The 19,575-nt window shown below is 38.3% G+C and overlaps 1 pseudogene; it reads left to right on the forward strand.

Annotated features, from left to right (window-relative positions):
- Window positions 1-18,538: 18,538 nt before the first annotated feature.
- Window positions 18,539-19,320, forward strand: LOC102846894 (annotated as a pseudogene).
- The last annotated feature ends 255 nt before the right edge of the window (window positions 19,321-19,575 follow it).

Raw genomic sequence — 19,575 nt, forward strand, 5'->3', positions numbered from 1 at the left:
ATATATCTCAAAAGCCTCGGCTTGTAGAGTAGCTAATTCAGAAGAAATAAAGGATGAAGTGAAAGACCAGAACAGGAAATTGAAAAGGGCTGCTCTCTAATGCAAAGGATTTTAATGAAACATGCAGACTTGAAGTTAGAAAACCACTTGGCACTTCTCAAGCATGAAGAAAAACTTCAAGCCTCAAATTGCAAAGTTAAAGGATTCTACGATAAGATCTCAAACAAGTTGGGAAACTGTAGTGGCACAGCATATTACATGTCGTGCTACAAGAAAGGTCAGTGGTTCAAGTCAACCAGATGCTCCAAGGGGAAGGATGGGCTGTCTCCTCCTATAAAGATTTGTTTGTTTGTTTGTTTGTTTGTGATTTTTTGTTGGGGGTTTTTTAACACTAGTTTATTTACAAAATTCAAATATATTGTTTCTGAGAACAGATTCTTCCAATTTCCCTCACCCTTCCATCCATCAAATTATACAACTCCACGATTAATCCCTCCTCCCCCTGCACATCCTCATCCCTCTGCTTCCACCCTCCCCCAACCCCTTTGAATCCTTATACTCATTCTACAATGACCCCAGGAATTCAAGGAAGGGTCATTCTGAGCCTGAATTGACACAAGGGCAATAAGTTTGGCTTTCATTTTGGATTTGCATTTAAATGACAATTAACAACAACAGACCATAGTACCTATTGATTTGTGTAAAGGGTTGTTGAGGTGAAGTCAGCACTACATTATCAAGCAAAGGAAGATACTGTGAGAAATACAAGAGCAAAACAGGCAGTAATAGTAAACACTATGTACTTAATATCAATAACCAACTAAATACTAAATATCACAGACACAATCCTGTGGTAACAATAATGACAACTTATTGGTGTACAGATATAAGTTGTGGGATGGCATATAGAAGCACACCTTTGAGCATATTTCGGTCTGGCAGAAGGCATTTCTACATATGTTGTTGTATGTACTTCAAGCTTGGCCAGGTATAGTGTAGAGCACATAGCAGATAAAGCCATGCAAACTTCATCAGCATAATTAACCATCCTCAGACTGAGTTACCAGGCTTGGATTTTAGGATTATAGTTTCAGGAGACTTTTAAGTCAATTGCCATAACATAATTGGTAAAGAAAATATTCTAATCCTACTTTGGTAAGCAGCGACTATAGTTTTAAAAACTTAAGAGCTGCATCTATTGCATCTATTGATCTATCTTCATGAGGAGAAAAAAAGACTCAAGAAAAGCAAAGACCTGAAGAACAATCAGCCCATAAATAATGGACCAAGGGTGCTCTAGTGACATAGTAGGAAGACGCTGTGCTGCAATCCCGAAGGCACACTGTTCAAATCCACCAGATGCTCCACTGGAGAAGGAGGGGCAGGCAATCTCCTCCTGTGCCAGTCAGATCTGATTTGATGGTACACAACAAGAAAAAAAGGGGAGGGGGGAACTAATGAACCACATGAATTACAACCTCCACTGACCTGTGACCAGAAGTTAGACAGAACACAGATGCAGCCACCCGTTACCAACCACTCAGAGCAGAATAAGAATAGAAAGCTCAAACTGGGTGGGAGAAAAACTTGAGAAACTGTCATTTGTTGTTGCATAGTGTGAAGTCAGAATCGGCCCATAGCTGATCCTCCAGCAGGTTTTCAGAGGCAGTGAATTCACAGGAGGTGATTGCCCCTCTTTCTCCTGTGAAGTAGCTGGGGGGATTTGAACTACTTGTCTTTGGGTTAATAGCACAAATCCTTGCCACTAAAGCCATCAGAGCTAACAGACAAGCCTATTACCTGAGAAATATAAAAAAAGAATGTAATTTTTCAGAACAACTATATGAGACCAAAAGTAACATTCAGAAGGCAGGAAAGAGGCAAGAGGATAGGTAAATGGAAACAGGAAACCAAGAGAAGAAGCGGGAAGACTGCTGTTACACTGAGGGGATTGCAAATAACATCACAAAATAAAATGAGTGTAACTTCTTAAATGCTAAACAAATTTGCACTAATGAAGCCAAGTCACAATAAAATGTTGTGGGGTTTTTTTAATATCCTTGGCTATCTCCTTTCTTCTAATACCTCCTCTATCACTCATAGCTAATGTCATGTCTCCAATTCCCAGAAAATAGTGACAGAAGCCACCTGTAGCAAACACACTGTCATTCTCATTAGCTTTGTTCCTATGATAGTCTTTGTCTACCCATAATTCCTTGATGCCTTTTTTTAATGTCTCCCTAGACAAGCTTCTCTTCTCTAGAAGGTTAATTATAGTCTCGGCCGCTCCTGTTTCCTCAGAGATTATGTACTTGCGTCAAATTTCTGCCTCTGCTTTCCTCTTCCAAAAACTTTATCTCCCTTTTGCCTTATTTCCTCTTCTACATGCTTCTGTGCCTGACTTAGCAGCAACTAATTTTCCACGTATTCAGTTTAGCCTCTTAGTGATCCCCTGCACTAGTATATACTTTCATATAACTTCTCCATTTTATCTAGTTTAAACTGATTCTTGTCTCATTGCACCTAAGATTTTATCTGAGTCCAGGGATAGTTTGTTGGTATAATTGTTACCTTCCATGCAGGAGACCTAGATCTGATTGCCACTCGATACACCTCATACACAACCAACGCCTGTCTGTCAGGGGAGGCTTGTATGTTGCTACCATGGAGAACAGGTTTCAGTGGAGCTTCTAGCGTAAGGACCAAGAAGAAAAGCTTGCTATCTCCTCCCAGAGATCATCCAGCACAACTCTACAGATCACAACAGTTCAAATTATGAATGATGATGAAGTTAGTACAGTAACAGTGCTTTATCCCATGTATGTAACAGAGTCACTATTAGTCAGAGACTGAGTCTATGACAGCTAATAATAGCAACGGCGGGGTTTACTGTAATGCACTCTATTTTTAACCCAAAGGTTGCTCTTTAGCAGCTCAAGTCACTGATGACTCCGAGAGAGAAAGATGGGCGCTCTTCCCTGGTGTGATCTACAGCCTCAAAAACCAAATAGAAGATCAGCTATGAGTCAGTTTTGACTTGGTGGCAATGAGAGAAAATACATCATATATACCAGACAAATGTAAATGTCTTCTTGCCTTTTGTGAGTGCATACAAGGCACTGAAGAGTGAATGAGAAATACTGTCGCTCTCCAGTACCATGTTTGTTCCTGCTCAAGGACCTAAAAGTGACAAGATTGTATATATTGGTTGTAGCTAGATGTTTTTCTTGTTTGATCTCTGTCTTTGCTGCTGCACAATTTCTTCCTAAAGGTCAGGCCGGTAAACCCTGAGTCTCTCTAATCTGGAGGCGAATGCTTTCTTCCACATTATGCTGTCTTTGATGGATCTCTTTCATGGCACCTAAGAGACTGCCTCCTTGGTCCTCATCCATAAAGGCAGCCCTCCTTTTAAAGACTTCTACATTCTCCTCTCTCTTGCTTCCTCACATAGGACTCTTCATGCATCAAACCAACATTGGATATTTATGAGGAAACTATCAGGCACTAGATGTGTAACTTGCAAACTAAGCAGATTACACTATATTGTCCGGAAGATGTCTCTTTCAAAGGAAGATGGACAGCTTTTTCTCCCTACTCTCAGTCAGAAAATTCATCACATTCCTAGACAGAGAAAGAATTGGAACCATCTCTTTTCTGAGCAGTGAAGTGTCTGTTTCGCAGACTTACAGGGGTTAGTCTCTTAAAATAAATAGTGTCACTTGCTTAAGCTCCAGGAAGTTAAACTGATGTCTCAGTCCATGCGTAATGCACATGAGGAAGACCTTCCTGGAATCGAGAAGACTTCAAGTCAGTGAGGTGCATTTGTCCATTCCCCTGGGTCTAGACCACCCGTCAACTCAATTGTCTGGTACTGTGTTTACCTTCCTTACCTTTTGCCCAGAGACCAGAAGCCACATCATTGCCCGAAGCTAAGTGAAGCCCAGAATTGTATCTGCTTCTTAATATCCTGTATTTCTTGGAGACTGGGTCTCAGAAAAACCACTCATCACTGATGGAAACATATTTACTTCCTCTTAATTCTTCCATGATGTCTCTTCACAAGGCGAGAACATGGTACTTTGGATTTCAGGGACAGAATTCTGAGCTGTTTTTGACCTCGCATGCCTTCTCATCTCATTTCTAAAGAATTCCCTGCCTCTTCAGTTTCATAAATTCTCATGAGCCTTCCAATTGACCATCCCCAGTAGGTCACTATTTGAACACAAACAGGAATTGTTTAGGGATGTGATATTCTAAACTGTCTTAATTGGTACTAGATTTTGCTATATGTTGATGATTGCCTAAATTTGTATTCTTCATGGTTGAAGAAGGTTGTCAAAACAATTTTAATTTATTCTTATAGATGTTCGTTTTTTCACCTTTAATTGATTTCTAAGAATTCTTTCAAATGGGATCAAATACTTCTATTAAAGCCAGTCAACTTTAATCCAACAGAGTTCTTTACCTTCTTCCAAAAAGGCAGCATAGATCTCACTCCCTGCTCTGTTGTGGCTAAACCAGCGATAACATTTATCACTCTTTGTTGTCATAATTATGTAACTTGCTGCTCCACCTCCAGCAGAAGACATCCTTCATGGTTACAACGGATTCGATTCAGTATTGCATTGCCTGGTGTGGTACAAAGCCCATAACAGGCATCTAACCATTGCCATTCAGGCAGTTCCAACTCAAGACAACCCCATGTGATGCCAAGTAGAACTAAATCCATAGGGTTTTCTTGCTCACAACCACCATGGAAACATCACCAGGTCTTTCTTCCAGGGTCAAATGGATGTGTTCAGATTGTTAACATTGGTATTTACCATTGTTGTTGTTGTTAGGTGCCGTCGAGTTAACTTACACTCATAATGACACTGCATACAATAAATTGAAACCTTACCTGACCCAGTATTGCTCAAGACCTTATGCTATTCTCTATGCATTAAATATTTTATACCAGTTGTTATTATACCAAGTTGAAGACAATTAAAATTGTAGACAAAAATTTACTTAAACTTTGGCCATCTGTGAACAAACGTCATAATTATTTTCAATATATTTTTTTTTGTTTTGGTAGTTATTATTTCTTATTTAATCATTTTCTTTACTTAAATTCAACACACTCTTTTTTGTAACTTAAAAATATGCATTTTTCTTGTTTCTATTTTCACATTTAATCCAGGGAGAGAAATAAATATCTTCTTTATGAAAAATCAGAATAAACAGAAAAATTATAGTGAAGAAGCCAATATTGCATGGCCAGCATAGAAAGGAATAAATGCATTGGGATACAAAGGGTATGGGATTATCATAGGAAGTCTATGGATAATTTTTCCAACTGTGTTTTCCAGATGTCATGGCAAGAATCATGTATATTGAAAACAGGAAGAAATGGAACTAAGCCACTCTCATATTGTTTTCTTCTTTCTTTAGACACAGCATAAAGAAAACGATGCCATAGACAAAGTGACTCACCTATGTCACGGAGCCTGGAACAAAGCCAGTTAAAACACAATCTGCGATCCCTGATATTTGTCTCACTGCTTCCTTGAGTTTCGTCAATCTTATTAATCTACCAGTTGTGTGATTTTTGTATCTCTCCCTTTCTATTTATTTCTCTCTCTTCTTGTGAAATAATTATGATTTTAAAAGCACATAACAAATATTTGAAAATTGCAAAAAAATTAAGTGAGATCACATGTGTGAAAATGCTAGCCAGTCCAATGTTGTATATGCAAAAGAGTCTCAATAAATACTTCCTTTCTACTCCATTCTTTCTTGGCTTTCATTCTTCAGTCTTATGTTAAAGTCAACTTTTCTGTTCATTCTCACACCACTTAAGATGATGATCTAACCAAATCAAGGACAAGTTAAAAGCATATGTTTAGGCATTGACTTGACAACAATGAATTTGGTTTGGGAAAGTTATGTGTTCGTCTTTCTTTTTTAATGCAAACAGCACATAATTTTCATATCAAGGATAGTAAACTGGCAACACAGGTGTTTTCCTGATATATTTTACATGTAAGGAAACTAGAATCAATGTCTTTGTGTTGTGGTATTGGGGAAGAATATCGAACACCCCATGGACTACCAAGAGAACAAACAAGTCTGTCATGGAGAAAGTGAAACCAGAGTGCTCCTTGAAAGATAGGATGGTGAAACTTCATGCTTACAAAAGCACAGGAACAAATATAAACTGAATGTAAAAGAATATAAAAAAAAATATGAAGCAAAGGACAATGAAAAAAAAAAGCAGAAATGCTGATATTAATTTATGATAGAATAGACCTCCAGGCAGTAATCAGCATAGAGACAGAGAAGGGCATCAGATAATATCAGTCATTGAACAAAAGAACATAGCTATAATTAACAGCTACATACTTGATGACAGAGCTGAAAAACACACAGATCAAACTTCAACGGATGGAAGAGAAATAAATAACTTGTCAAAAGAGGAGACTTCCATCCAGCACTTTTTATAAAAAGCAATATGATTAGAAAGAACCTCAATCTATATGAATAAGAACAAAGTAATACCATTAACTTACTTGATCTCATTGACATTTATAGGGCTTTCGCTCCAACGAGAGCATAATATATATTCTTCACCAGTTCACAAGGAAACATTCTCCAGAATAGACAAAAACCTAAGTCATGAAGCAAGTCTCAGTAAGTTAAAAACCATAAACACACTACAAAGTATCTTCTGAGAGTAGAAATCTGTTAAATTAGAAGTCAATAAGAATATATAAAAAATCAAGTACAGGAAATGAGATAGCACTGTACTTGAGCTCTGCTAAATACTAGAAAAAATTTTCAGTTTCTTGAAATGAATCATGAGAACAGAGCACAGTAAAAGTGGTCCTCCAAGATCAATTTCTAGCAATCAACACACACATCACAAAGAAGTAAAACCAACACCTTATCTCAACACTTTGGGGGGAAACTATAGTCAACAGTGTCTGATAGATAAATTATAAAGGTAAGAACAGAAATAAATCAAGTTAAAAAAACCAGAAAAACAATAAAAAGGATCAGGTTCTTAGAGTAAAATCAACAAGCTACAGGTAAATCTAACAAAAGAAAAGAAGAAAAAATAAATAACATGCATAAGAAATTAAATAAGTGGATCTTGTTGCAACAGAATCAAATTAAAAGGATGATAACAGACTATTAGGAATAATTCTTCGAAAATGTAGGGAAGAATGAACACATTCTTAAAAACACATCACCTACCTAAGATAACATAAGCAAAGGCAGAAGATTTGAAGAGACTCATGCCCAATGTTGAAATTGGACAGATCATCAAAACAAATAACAAAAATAAAAAACAACCAGAAAAGTCCTGGCCAACAACTAATTAATTCTACCAAATATTCCAACAAGAGCTGACACTAATCGCATTCAGTCACTTTCAGAGACAATATGGAATACTCCAAATCCATTCTAACAAACAAGTATAAACCTGACAACAAAAGCAGGCAATAAACAATTTAAAAAGAAAATTGGAAGCCAATGTCCTTCATGACCATAAGCACAAAAATTCTGAAAAAATTTTATCCAATATAATCCAATTAAAAAAATATATATTCTATTGTTGGAAAAGAGATGCTGGTGTGACATCCTCAGTCTCTGTCATAGACCCTCATTCTTTCATATAAGAGAACGCGTGCAGAATTTGCTAGAATTTTTAGTTGCACTTGTTGTTCTGTATCTTCAACAGAGTTCTGCAGAGAAACAGACCCAGTGAGGCACATGCAAAATAGATATATCTTTACAAAGAAAGCTAGATTTATTTCAAGAGATTGGTTCAAATGGCTGTGGGAACTGGCAATGCACATTCTCTAGGCCAGGCAGTAAGCTAGAGCCTCTTGCTGGTTTGTGTCCCAATATCCATAGGTCAAGTGATAAAGAACAGAGAAGAGAGAGAAAGAATATGTTCTGCCAAATACCAATTTATATACTAAAGGTTGACCATACTTTAGGGAAACTCCCCTTTCAACTTACTGATAATTGTAAATTATATCCTAGGATATAATTAGTATATAAATATAAATAGTAGATTATATCCTAGCATTGTATTACAATGTTGTAGCTGCTGTTGTTAGGTCCAATCTACTTGAATAGGACTTATAGCAACCCTATGTCCTATCCTCTGATACACTTGAGCCTGTTGCTGCAGTCATTAGGTCAATCCATCTGGTTGACAATCTTGTTCTTTTTCACTGACTCACCACCTTTCCAAGCATGATGTCCCTTTCCAAGAAATAGGTTCTCTATCAACATGCCCAAAGTATGTGAGATGAAGCTTCCTCCTCCTGCCTCCAAGGAGTATTCACATTACATTACATTACATTACATTACATTACATTACATTACATTACATTACATTACATTACATTACATTACATTACATTACATAATTTAGTGATTCAGTACATTACACGTGAATGATGGATGAGCGGTTTTATTTAATACATGTTAATGTATTATGATGTCATCCTTAGAGAGTTATGATACTAATTCAGTGCTTCTCTGGCAGTTCAAACTCATCTAGCAACTTCGAGGGAGAAAGATAGCATAACTTCTCCTGTGTGATTTACGGCCTCACAAAACCCACAAAAGGGTCAGCTATGAGTGAGCTCTGACTGGACAGCCTTAAGTTTTGTTTGAAATGTAAGGTAATATCAGTGGTCTGCATACAGATGTCAGGTAGACAAGTGGATAGATAAGTTTGGATTCCAGAGACAAGGCCAGATTATAGATAGATATTTAACACGTTGCCTCACACTTTTAAATTGACGACAGTGCTTAGAAACATTTTTTTCTGATGTATTACCATTATTTGCGGCAACATGTTAAGAATTATTAGCAAATAACTTATATGGAAAGCCAAACTAAAATGGATCACCAGGCGGGAAATCAAACAGAAAAGAGAAAGCAAGATCAAGATCTAGCTTGGGTACAAGTTAGGAAAAGACAAGAAGCAGGAAATCAGACTAAGAGAGTTATCAGAGTAAAACTAGGAACAATTAATTTCCCAGATACAAAGACAGCTTGTGTTAAGACTGAACAGGGAAGAAAACAATGATGCTACATACAAATTTTTTTTCTTTGTAAAAGTTGTATTTTTTTCATAAATTAGAATAAAACTTTAATGTTTCTTTCTCCCAACTCAGTGAACATCACTGAACTCATCAACAAGTTACTAAAAGGTGTTCCCTAAGGAAGATGTACCAAGGAATCATCATGATATAATATCAACTCTTAGCAACACTATCTTCAATCATTGTGGGGGTTTTAATGCCTTCCATGAAGGTCTCCATTATCTCAAGAGATGACGAGTGACTCTACAGCCAGATGAGTTATGGTACCACATAAGTGCCATCGTGTCATGTGCAACTCAAGGTGACCCTGTGTCCAACAGCCCTGAACCCTTCTCTATCCTGTGCTAACCTTGTCATCTCTGACACACATAACCTCATTACCCCAGTCACTAAATCAATACATCTCATCAAAGGTCTTCCTCTCTTGCACTGCCTTCCACCCTCCCAAGCATTACATCCCTTTTCAAGGACTGGTTCCTCCTTGCAATATGCCCAAAGTATGTCAGATGAAGCTTCAGAATCCTTGCCTCCAAGGAGAATCCTGATTTCACCCTCTCTAGGACTAATCTATTTGTTCTCCTGGCAGTCCAAGCTATATTTAATACTCTTCTCAAGCACTACAGCTCAAAGGAATCAATTCTCTATTATCCCTAGTCATTATCCAGATTCAACACATGGCAAGTAATTGTGAAGACTATGGCCTGGATCAGGCATATCTTAGTCTCTAAACTGACACCATTGAATGTCTATCTAATGAATATTTTGAGCCTGAACATCAGGGGGATTTCAAGTGTATGTTCAAGGATATAGGGATATGATAAGCCCAAATATTACCTTGTACAAAGAAGAAAGAGGTAGGATGCAACATATCCTCAGCCCAACAGCTGATCTGATAGTAACTGGATCTGGTCTGAGAAGTATTTCAACAAAGTATCCTGATTTTGTAAGAAATGTGAATTTAGAAGTGGTCAGCATGTCAGCCCAGGGCTCCTCTGCAGGCAGATGGACCTTGAGGCAGGCTCCTGGAGTCCTCAGTGTTTAGAAAAGGATCCAAGTATGTCTGTGATGACTTGAAGTCCACACAAGTAAGAATGTCTTCAAATTTTATATTTAAAATTTTATTTGTTTATAACACGTTTCTGGTGGTTCTAATCCACCAGCAGTTTCACAGGGCAAGGATGGGCAATTTCTTCCTGTGTCATATATTGTTATTGTTGTTGTTGTTATTGCCATTGAGTTGATTACGACTCATCGTGACCCTACACACAATAGCTCTGAACTCTGCCCTATCCTGAGACAACACAACCAAAGTATCTGAGATAAAATGTTATCATCTTTGGCTCTAAGGAGAACTCTCACTGCACCTTCTCCAAGACATATCTGTTTGTTCTTTTGGCAGTCCATGGAATAGTAAGTACTCTTTTTCCAACTCCACATTTCAAAGGCATCAATTTTATTTGGTCATTTTTGCTCATTGCTCACCTCTCAGCAGCATAGCAAGTGACTGAAAAGACCATGGTCTGAATCAGGTGCCCCTAGTCCTCAGATTAACACCATTGCTATTCAGTAATTCAGAGAGGTCCATGACTGTTAACTCCCAATGCGATATATTTCCTAATCTCCTGACTGCTGGTACCAAATGTATTGATTGTGGTCCAAGAAAGATGAAGTCATTGAAAGGTTCAATATTTCTTTCATCTATCATGATGTTGCCCATTAGTCTAGAGTTGACAGCTTTGGTTGCCTTGATGTTCAGTTGTAATTCATATTGATGGCTGCAGTCCTCGATCTTCTGCAGCAAGCGCTTCAAGTCTTCCTCACTTTCAGCAAGCAAGGTTGTGTCGTCTGCATAATAAAGGTTATGATGAGTTTTCTTCCAATTCTGATGCCACATTCTTCATCACAGAGTCCAGCTTCTCAAATGATTGCTCACTGTACAAATTGAATAGGTGTGGAGAAATAATACAGCACTGATACACATCTTTCTTCATGTTTAACCAGGTACTGTTCCCTTGCTCTGTTTGCACAATAGCAACTTGATCTAGGTAGAGGTTTCTCATGAGCACTAGTGCTCTGGGATTCCCATTCTGAATATGAGTCATAATTTGTTATGAGCCACACAGTCAAATGCCTTTGCTTGGTCAATTAATCACAAATAGACATTTTTTTGGTATTCTTTACGTTCAGCCAGCATCCATCTGACATCAGTAAAAATATTCCTGGTAACAAGGTTTGAACTTTTGGCAGTTCTCTAGGTGCTGCTCTAATCAATTTTTAATGATCTTCAGCATCTTGCTGGACGTGATAGTAATAATTTTGCTCAATAATTCTCAGTTAATATCCAGCAAATATGATGCACTATTATGTAGTAAGAGAACAATGTCTTTTTGCCAATTGTCTCAATGTCTCTTCTGATACAAAGTTCACTTGTAAATTTATTATTTGAATCATATAAAATTACCTGTTGTTGTTGTTAAGTGCCATCAAGTCATAAATGACTCATAGTGACCCTATGAATGAGAGACCTGAACACTTGTATAATTTTCATTGTTTCTCCAAGTTGATAGAGTTTCTGGAGGCAAGCTATTTCAAAGTGGATGCCACTTCTGCTTCCAAGCTTGTTTTAATTGGGGAGCTCCACCAGACACTGTTCACCATAGGTAACCATTATCACATTTAACACATCAGTGTCACAGTATTTGGCATCACAGCAACCATGAGTTACCTCTGTACAACAGATGGACAGACCAGTGCTATACCACTTAGAAAAATGTTTGACCAAAAACAAAACTAGGCCCGAGGGTCACAGGCCTGAGAGTCCAAAAGCTTTTTAAATAGGAAAAGCCTTTTAAATAGGAAGCCAAATAAAGTCAACTCATCCCCAATGGCAAGTAAACATTCCACCCTAATCCTCATCAGAAACAGAAAACAAACCTCTGTAGCATCCAGCTGCCCCAGACGACTTCCCAACCTGGACTACCATTTTTACTTTCAGAAGCTGCAATTTTGTATGGTTCATCATATTAGCAGTAAAAGAGTACAATTTTTACTCCCCTTCTTTCCAGGGATCTCTGATGGCCTAAGCAGTTAGGAGCTGTGATGCTAATACAAAGATGGTGCCTCTCTGACAGTTGGAATCTACCAGCAGCTCTGCAGGAGACAGACGTTCAGTCTCTTCCTGTGTGGTTTACAGCCTCAGAAAACCCACAGAATGGGCAGCTATACATTGGTTCCAGCTCAAAGGTAATGTGGGGTTTTTGTTTCTAAAAACTGATCACAAACATTTCTTAAGACATATTGAAAATTGTATTTAAAAATTTCTAATAAAAGCAAAATGTATCTTTCATCTGTGTACATCTGATGTTGGAATATTTTCTTTTACTAGATACAAATATTTCATGCCTGATGTTACAGCTTATCAGAGTGTCTCCAGAAGCCATAAATGTCTACACTCTGGGCAGAGTTTTACCCCGTGAATGGTGGTTATAACATTGATCCTTCTCTGTTCACCCCACAACCAAACTCTCAAGATTTTGTTTCCTTCTTCAGGTGAGTAGATGGGTGTCAATATATGTATCATGCAAGTCAGGTTTGCTTTACAGCCACACTTAATGTCAAAACAGTTTACATAAACTTATTCTAACTATAGCAATAGCCACTATAGTATACTATGTTGTTGTTGTTATGTGCTGCAAAGTTGGAACCAACTCACAGCTAACCCTCCAGCAGGTTTTCAGAGGCTGTAAATTGCAAGGGATGAAATTGCCTATCTTTTCCTCAAGAAAGCCTGTTGAATTTCCTTGGTTGGCAGCATGACTCCTTACCACTAACCCACCCGAGCTCAGTAACCCTAACAAAGACATATAAATATTAACACTAAATAAACATTTATTTATTCGCAAAAATATTTATATATGTTTTTCCTGCCAAATGAACAAACAATTCTGTCTTGGAGGAAGTGGAAGTAGGGTATTCCTTAGAGGCAAGGATGATGAAACTTCAACTCACATACTTTAAACATGTCAAGAGAGGCTAGAAAAAAACACCATACTAGGGAAGGTGGAGGGTTGGCAAAAGAGAAGAAGACTCTCAACAAGATAAATATATGCCGTCATTATAACAACAGGCTTGAGCATATCAGATATGCAGAGGATAACGCAGAACAGGGCAAAGTTCAGCTCTTGTTCATAGAGTCACAGAGTCATAGTCAACGTGATTATATTTAATAACAGCAATAACATTTATACATATATAATAGTGACACTTCATCTGGCACACTTTAGACGTGTTGTTAAGAGGGTCCAGACCTTGGAAAGGTGGAGGATCAGTGAAGGAGGGAAAGACTCTCCATGAGATAGATTGACACAGTGACTGTGTGTCAGAAGTGAAGATGGCACAGGATAAGAAAGTGTTCAGAATCTATTGTTCATAGAGTCACTATGAGTTGCCATCAACTCAACAGCACTTAACAACATATAGGCAGGTGAAAGGGAAGTAATTACCCACAGTAGTTAAAGAGGGATTCTGAAGTTTAAGGTGATGTATAAATGCAGTAGTAGAGTCAGAGGTGACATAAATTCTCTCCAAAGAAATATCAGACAGGCCAGGCAAGAATTTCATCTACTCTGCCATTTAATTCTTGTTCTGTCTCGGGATAAACCACCAAGGAACCAATGAATCAGAATACTTATTAAGCAGTAAATATGTGTCAGACACTCTGAAAACTCTTTGTAGATCTTATTTCATTAGCATCTTACTACACTCTTGGAAAGTAGTGTTGTTATGAGCAAACGGGATCCTAGAGCTGACAAGTGACAAAGAAGAGCAAGATTATAAAGAGAGTAAGTGACAAACCTGGACTTGAACTCTCATCTAATCTGCTTTCTACCATCATTCTTAAAAATATTTCTTCTTTTTCCAAAATGTATGTTCCTTCTTTATATATACATACAAATAAATGCATAGATATGTGAATGCATATTTATATATTCATTTCTCTAAAATATTATTACAAAACCAAAGAAATCATTTTACTGTCTTTTTTAGGCCTACTCAGATTTCCCTTTTCTTTGTAATTTCTGTAAGCTGACAGTCTTTTCTACTTTTTCTCACTCTCCATGATTAAATGTTACCTACAATTTAAATGGAGAGAAACTAGCAAGAGAAAGTACAAATGGGTTGCAAACACAAGCAGAATAAAGGAAGATGGCTGGAATCTTGTTCCCTCAGTCATCTCCATGTTCCCGGGAGTCCTACAAGAGACAAACTTAAGAACGGACACACTTGTGCCTCCTTGGGCTTGCTGTCCCTTTGGAAGAGAGGAAGCAGGTAGCTAGGCAGAGCTTTGCCTCTGTGGGCATCTGGGAATTTTCTAAGCACACTATTCACCTTGTACAGGGATTCCATAAAGGACAAGTCACAAGTTGTTTGTAGAGTTGTGTCCTTGATTGCACAGTTGTAAACTGTCTCAAGAGGGGACAACTATCTTTCCAAACACAATTTATGCCATGGGAGTGTTTCTCTGGGCCATACTTTAGAAGATGTTAGATACTACTTTAGTTATTTTCTTTGTGCTAATAAGGGAGGAGTTATTTCAAGCCAACATTATGAAGTGGAGATGCTTGGGGAGTTGCATTTTCCTCTGGGCAATAGCCAACCTGTCTTCTAAATCAGCTTATCTAAAACTTCCACTTAAGTACTTTAATTAGCACAGGAAATAACTTCTATTTCTGAGGACTTATGGATTGCCACAACAAATTCCTTTGAAGCTGTTTATTGTTATTTTCCAAAACTGATTCAAGACTTCCTTCTACCTTATGCTGTCTCCCTAGTTGTTTGTATATAAAGTCATTGTTCTGCCATTTTTAAGCTAAAATTGGGCCTTCAAAAAGGCTATATTCCATTGATCTTTTTTATTCACTTCTCCCAGTGCAAGCTTTGTACCGTCAAAATCCTAGAACATACACACATTCCAATTTAGGAAGCATGCATCAACTCAAATAGCCACTACCACATCTCCACGCTTGCATAAAGAACTAAGTCAAATGCACAACACTTGGTTTTCATGATGTCTTGTCCAACAGTAGATGCAATATTTTCACATATCTTTTGAAAGCTTTGTCAAGTTGATTTCCTACTGGCTGTAACAAAAATCCTATATATATTTTAAGGTTGATATTGTGTCTAAATAGATTCTAACTTACATATTTATCTTGTTGCTGTTGTTATGTGCTGTCAAATTGATCTGGACCCACAGCTATGCAATGTGACAGAATGGAGTTTCCCCCTTGGATTTGCTGCGGTTTAAGTTTTATGAGCTCAAACCCCTAGGTTTTTCACAAACCCCTAGGTTTTTCTCCTGTAGCACCACCAAGTAGGTTTGCAAAGCCACCACGATCCTTATCTTGACCTGTGTAATTCACAGAAAGAGCATGTGTGCTTTTCTTTTTAGAATAAATTTGACCATAGACCATACGTCTTATCCCAGTTCCCAAGTCTGTTTAAGTGCTGCTGTATAGAAGGAGAAAGATAATAATGCAAGGATTGGATTCATTGAATGTCATAGAACTTGTAAAAACTTTGGATTTCACGGTATTTCTCCAAATTTTTTTTCCTGTTTTCTAGGCATTGTTATAGCCTGGAAGCAGGAGCGGCATCCACTTCCGAAATGACTTGCCTCCGGAAACTCTTATGTACGAACAGTGCTCAGGCCGTTCATTCATAGGGTCGCTATGAGTCGTCTATGACTCGACGGCACCAAACAACAATAACAATAACGACGACCAAGAGAGAGCTACGTTGGCCTAGTGGAAGGAAGCTGTGCTACCAAGCCGAAGGTGGGTGATTGTCATCTGTGGCCCTCGGCCGGGTTCAAATTGTCTTCCTGTCAAACTAAATCAAGCCTGGAAGCAGGAGCGGCATCCACTTCCGAAATGGCTTGCCTTCGGAAACTCTATGTATGAACAGCGCTCAGGCTGTTTGTTCATAGGGTCGCTATGAGTCGTCTACAACTCGATGGCATTAAACAACAACAGGCATTGTTATAAAATGAAATTAATATGAAATGCTCATTGCACTATAGCACAGTGATTTGAAGAGATTAGGTGTGTTTATGCCCATGAGGTAGGATAGCTTTATCGAGCCCAAGTATATGACGTGAAAGAACACAAAAAGAAGTCATCAGTGAAACATTTAATCATCAATGTCCAAGTGAAACAAGTAATTTATTTTGTATCGATCACAGGTCTTTTCCCGGCCTTAAGACAAGGCAGTTAGCCACATCACATGAAGGTGGGAACATAACATGGTAGCTTCCTTGGAAATCTATGTAAACTTAAGATCTAATTCAAGGCTTCAAGACAGAATCTCTTTAAATAGTGATACTCATCATTCTAAAGCTTTAGCTTTCATGTTTTACAAAAAAAATTATACTTTATCAGTATTATGGCTTTTAACATGTATTCAGTGACTTACTCAAGAAATTTCTTTCTTAATTCATTCAAGAAAATGTCTTTAAAACCAGCTACAATATCAAGAAAGATTCACGCCACTGGGTCAGTTGGCAGCACCATGATAAATGGAGAAGAGATTGAGGTTGTCAACAATTACAGCTTGCTCAGCTTCACAATCAATGCTCTTGGCGCCAGCAGTCAGGAAATCAAAAGATGAATTGCACTGGGAAAATCTGCTGTCAGGGACCTCTTCAGAGTATTGAGATGCAATGATGTCCATCTAGAGACTAAGGTGCATCTGACCCAGGCCATACTCTTCACAATTACTTGCTATGTATCAGAGAGCTGAATGACTAAGGATGACAGAAGAATTGCTGCCTTTGAATTGTGGTGCTAGAGAAGTCTTGAACATACCATGGACCTCCAAGGAAACAAATAAGTTTGTCTTGGAGAAGGTGAAACCAAGTTTCTCCTTGTTCACTAGGATTTTGAAGCTCTGTCTGGAGGGACTGGTCCTTGGAGGATATCATGATTAGAAGGGTGGAGGGACAGCACAGAAGAGGATGAGATGTATTGACACAGTAATTAGTCAATGGACATAGGTGTGTCAGAGTCAGTGAGACTGGCTCAGGGCAGGTTTCAGAGCTGCTGTACATAGGGTCACTATGAGTTGCAGGTGACTCAATGGCACCTAACAACAACAAACAGCATGATTATTTTTTTAATATTTTTTAAATCCAGGAGTTGATTAGACATTATAATTAATTACATTAATCAATGCAAAGTGATGTTATGCAACAAAATATCTATGAATGATTATATATAAAGCTAATGTTTTGTAAATCTTCACTAAAATAAAATTTATAAGCTAATTTAAAACCTTTTTTAAAAACCTGCTACATCAGATATTGTGCTAAGTTTGGCACTGGATTAGGGACTCTTAAAGTCTCATTGTGGAAGATTTCTGTCTTTGGTACTTAGGAATGGAGAAGAAAGATAAGAGGGTGGTAAATTCTAAATTACATGATAAATGCAAAATTAAAATGTTCACATAATTTTGAAGGTACCTTAAAAACAGCTATATTAGAAAAGAATGATTTGGTAAAATGTCATATTAAAAGAGAAAATGTCAAATTGTGGTGGTGGTTGTTGTTCAGTGTTGTTGAGTCAACTATGACTCATAGTGACCCTGTAAACAGTAAATCTGAACTTTGTCCTATCCTGTAGCATCCTCACAATCTCTGTCAAGCTCAAGTCTATTGTAGTCATCATTGCATGAATGTATCTCCTTGAAGGTCTTCTACTCTTTCACCTCTCCCAGCAGGATGGCTCGCTCCAAGGATTAGCTCCTCCTAACAACATGCTCAAAGTGTATGAGATGAAGTTTCCATTCTTGCTTCTACAGAGATTCTGGTTGCCCTTCCTTCAAGATACTAATTTATTCGTTTGGCAGTCCATGGTATTGTCAGTACTTTTTGCTAACACCACAATTTAAAGATATATTGATTCATCTTTGGTCTTCATTATTTATTGTCCAACTTTCAGATCAGGAAGTAACTTAAAAGTCCATGGCTTGTATCAGGCACACCTTAGTCTTTAAAATTACCTTCTTACTCTGTAGAATGTTGGAGACATTCTTGACATCAGATTTCTCCAATGCAGCAGGTCTTTTGACTTCTTGATTACTGCTACCAAGGGTGTTGACTGGAGATCCAAGTAAAATGAAATTATTGACAACTTCAATTTTTACTCCATCTATCATGATGTTGTCGATTGGTCCAATGGTGAGGATTTTTATTTCCCTGACATTAAAGTCTAACTTATATTGAAGGCTATAATCATTGGTCTACAGTAAGTGCGTCAAGGTCTTCTTCACTTTCTGCAAGTAAGGTTGTGTCATCTGCATAATGCAAGTTGTTGATGAGTCTTCCTCCAATCTATATAATATTTCCTATTAGCAGGTTCAATTTGCAACTCATGGAAGGAATAAATAAAACTTCCAAGATACAGTTCTTCTTCCACCACTTCTCACCTCTCCCTGAGGTACAGATGGTGATTTTTGTGGCCTTCTTGGTGATGTATCTGACCAGCCTCAGTGGAAATGCCACCATCGCCGTCATTGTCCAGGTCAACCACTCCCTCCACACTCCCATGTACTTCTTGGATAACCTGGCAGTTCTGGAAATCTTCTACACATCATCCATTGCACCACTAGCTTTGGCCAACCTTGTGTCTATGGGGAAAACAGCTGTTTCCATCACCAGATGTGGCACCCAGATGTTTTTGTCTTCTTCGGGAGTGCTGACTGTGTGCTGCTTGCAGTCATGGCTTATGACCGGTTCGTGGCCATCTGTTACCCTCTGAGATACACCCTCATTATGAACTGGACCCTGTGTGTGCAACTGGAATCAGGGTCACTGATGCTGGGGTTCCTGCTGTCGCTTCCACTGACCATCTTAATCTTCCATCTCCCGTTCTGCAGCAACAATGAGATCTACCATTTCTACTGTGACCTGCCTGCAGTCATGCACCTGGCTTGTGCAGACACGCATGTTCACGAGACCGTCCTGTATATCATCAGCTTCATTGTCCTAAGTATCCCCCTCTCACTGATCTCCATCTCCTATATCTCCACTGTGTCAGTCATTTTACAGATCCGGTCAGCAGAAGGCCATTACCGAGCCTTCTTCCCCTGCTCCTCTGACATCAACATGGTCCTTCTGCAACATGGCACTATATGTAGTTTAGGAAGTGGATGACACTCCTGCTTCCAAACTTGTTTTACAACTGGGAGCTCCACCAAACACTGTTCACAATGGGAAACCATTATGGCATTTGCTACCCCAATGGCACAAGGTTCTGCATCACAGCAACCCAGGTTACTTCATACAGCACATTTACCAAGAGTGATGTATAAAGTGAAAGAGTATTCCTTCATATATAACAGCACTAGTCTCAGTTAGCAGTGGTTAAGTGTCATCAATCAAATACAACTCATAGTGAACCTTGCACAA

This window comes from Elephantulus edwardii, unplaced genomic scaffold, assembly GCF_000299155.1.
Source record: "Elephantulus edwardii isolate Elephantulus edwardi_28Jun2011 unplaced genomic scaffold, EleEdw1.0 scaffold00284, whole genome shotgun sequence".
NCBI classification, from domain to species: domain Eukaryota; kingdom Metazoa; phylum Chordata; class Mammalia; order Macroscelidea; family Macroscelididae; genus Elephantulus; species Elephantulus edwardii.